The sequence below is a fragment of the Vidua macroura genome, unplaced genomic scaffold (assembly GCF_024509145.1).
Source record: "Vidua macroura isolate BioBank_ID:100142 unplaced genomic scaffold, ASM2450914v1 whyUn_scaffold_161, whole genome shotgun sequence".
Classification (NCBI taxonomy): Eukaryota; Metazoa; Chordata; class Aves; order Passeriformes; family Viduidae; genus Vidua; species Vidua macroura.
In genome coordinates, this window is record NW_026530558.1 from 326 (window position 1) to 3,087 (window position 2,762).

The window sequence follows — 2,762 nt, forward strand, 5'->3', positions numbered from 1 at the left end:
CACCAAAACAGCCCCAAAATTTCCAGGGAAACGGCCCAAAAATCCCAACAAAACAGCCCCAAAATTCTCATGGAAATGGCCCAAAATTCCCACCAAAACAGTCCAAAATTCCCATGGAAATGGCTCCAAATTCCCACGGAAATGGCCCAAAAATTCCCACCAAAATGGCTCCAAAAATGACCCTGAAAGAGCCCCAAAATCCCAAAATGAGCCCCAAAATTTCCCCCAAACGAGTCCCAAAAATGGCTCCAAAGCAGCAGAAAAATTCTCCCCGAAAAGCCCCAAAAATTGCCCCAAATCCGCCGTTTTTTCCCCCAGATCTCACCAGGCCTCCTCGATGAATCCCACCACGAATTTCCGGACCTCGATGGATTTGTCGGCCTGGAAGGCGATGATTTCCTGGGAAAGGGACACGGGGGGGGTCACAGCGGGGTGGGGGCGCCCCAAATTCCCCCCAAATTCCCCCCAAAATCCATCCCCAAATTCCCGGATCCATCCTGAATTTCTCCAAATTCCCCCCAAACCCACCTCAAATTCCTGGATCCATCCCAAATTCCCCCAAATTCACCCCAAACCAATCCCCAAATCCATCCCCAATTTCCCAGATCCATCCCAAATTCCCCCCAAATTCCCCCCAAATCCATCCCAAATTCCCCCAAACCCATCCCCAATTCCCGGATTCATCCTGAATTCCCCCAAACGCACCCCAAATTTGCCCAAATTCCCCCAAATCCATCCCAGTTCCCCAAATCCATCTCAAATTCCTGGTTCCATCCCCAAATTCCCCCAAATTCACCCCAAATCCATCCCCAAATTCCCAGATCCATCCCAAACTCCCAGATCCATCCCAAATTCCCCCCAGATTCCCCCCAAATCCCCCCCAAGTCCATCCCAAATTCCCTCAAACACATCCCAAACTCCTGGATCCATCCCAAATTCCCCCAAACTCACCCCAAATCCATCCCAAATTTGCCCAAATCCCCCCCAAATCCATCCCCAAATTCCCTCAAACCCATCCCCAATTCCTGGATCCATCCTGAATTTCTCCAAATTCCCCCCAAACCCACCCCAAATTCCTGGATCAATCCCAAATTCCCCCCAAATCCATCCCCAAATTCCCCCCAACCCATCCCCAATTCCCAGATCCATCCCGAATTCCCCCAAACTCACCCTAAATTTGCCCAAATTCACCCCAAATCCATCCCCAATTCCCTCAAATTCCCCCAAATCCATCCCAGTTCCTGGATTCATCCCAAATTCCCCCAAACTCACACCAAAACCCATCCCAAATCCATCCCCAAATTCCCCCCCAAATTCCTCCCAAATCCATCCCCAATTCCTGGATCCATCCCGAATTCCTCCAAATTCTCCCCAAATCCATCCCAAATCCACCCCAAATCCCACCCCAAATCCATCCCCAAACCATCCCCAAATCCACCCCAAATCCCACCCCAAATTCCCCCAAATTCCCCCCAAATCCCATCCCAAATTCCCCCAAATTCCCCCCAAATCCACCCCAAATTCCCGAATCCATCCCAAATTCCCCCCAAATCCACCCCAAATTCCCCCAAACTCACCCCAAATCCATCCCAAATTTCCCAGATCCATCCCCAAATTCCCAGATCCCCCCCAAATCCCCCCCCAAATTCCCCCAAATCCCCCCCAAATCCCCGCTCACATCCAGGAAGTTGTCCAGGAGCGTGGGGTCCTTGTTGATGATCAGCTCCTGCACCTGGGGACAGGTGGGGACAGGTGGGGACAGGTGGGGACAGAGCCACCTCCTCCCAAACCCCATTCCCCACCCCTAATCCCAAATTTCCCCCCTAAATCCCAATTTTCCCCCTCAAACCCCACTTAAATTCCACCTTTTCCCGCCCAAATCCTCACTTTTTCCACCTCAAATCTCATTTTTCTCCCCTAAATTCCTTTTTATTGCCTAAATCCCATTCCCTCCTCCCCTAAATTTCACTTTTTCCCACCCATTCCTCCCAAATTCCCAATTTTCCTGCGCCAAATCCCGATTTTCCCAAATCCCACTCATCCCCCCCCCAAATTCCACCTTTTCCACCCCAAATCCCATTTTTCCTAAAAAACCCCCTTTTATTCCCTCCACAATCCCCTTTCTTCCCCCCAAAATCCCCTTTTCTCCCCCAAAATCCTCTTTTTCTCCCCAAAATCCCATTTTCTCCCCAAAATCCCCTTTTTCTCCCCCAAAATCCCATTTTTCTCCCCAAAATCCCATTTTTCTCCCCCAAAATCCCATTCTTCTCCCCAAAATCCCATTTTTCTCCCCCAAAATCCCCATTTTCTCCCCCAAAATCCCATTTTCTCCCCAAAATCCCATTTTTTCTCCCCCAAAATCCACTTTCTCCCCCCAAAATCCCCATTTTCTCCCCCAAAATCCCCTTTTTCTCCCCAAAATCCCATTTTCTCCCCAAAATCCCATTTTTCTCCCAAAAAAATCCCATTTTTCTCCCCCAAAATCCCTTTTCTTCACCCCAAAATCCCATTTTTCACCCCAAAATCCCTTTTTCTCCCCAAAATCCCATTTCTGCCCAATCTCACCTGTTTCAGGATGGTGATTTTCCCCTCGTTCCCGATCAGCGCCGCCTGGTTCAGCAGATCCACCACCTGGGCACGGAATTTTCCTCATTTTCCCCGGTTTTTTACCCCATTTTTTTCCATTTTTCCCATTTTTAATCCCATTTTTCCCAATTTCCCCGTTTTCTCACCCGTTCCGAGGTGCTCCTGCCGTCCCTCCC

At 49.6% G+C, this 2,762-nt stretch overlaps 1 long non-coding RNA gene across 1 annotated transcript; it reads right to left on the reverse strand.

Annotated features, from left to right (window-relative positions):
- Window positions 1-324: 324 nt before the first annotated feature.
- Window positions 325-2,762, reverse strand: LOC128802744 (uncharacterized). The gene is made up of 4 exons (XR_008435568.1): window positions 2,733-2,762; window positions 2,566-2,631; window positions 1,679-1,732; window positions 325-399 (listed from the first exon to the last, which is right to left on the reverse strand). It is a non-coding gene; the product is annotated as an uncharacterized LOC128802744 (long non-coding RNA).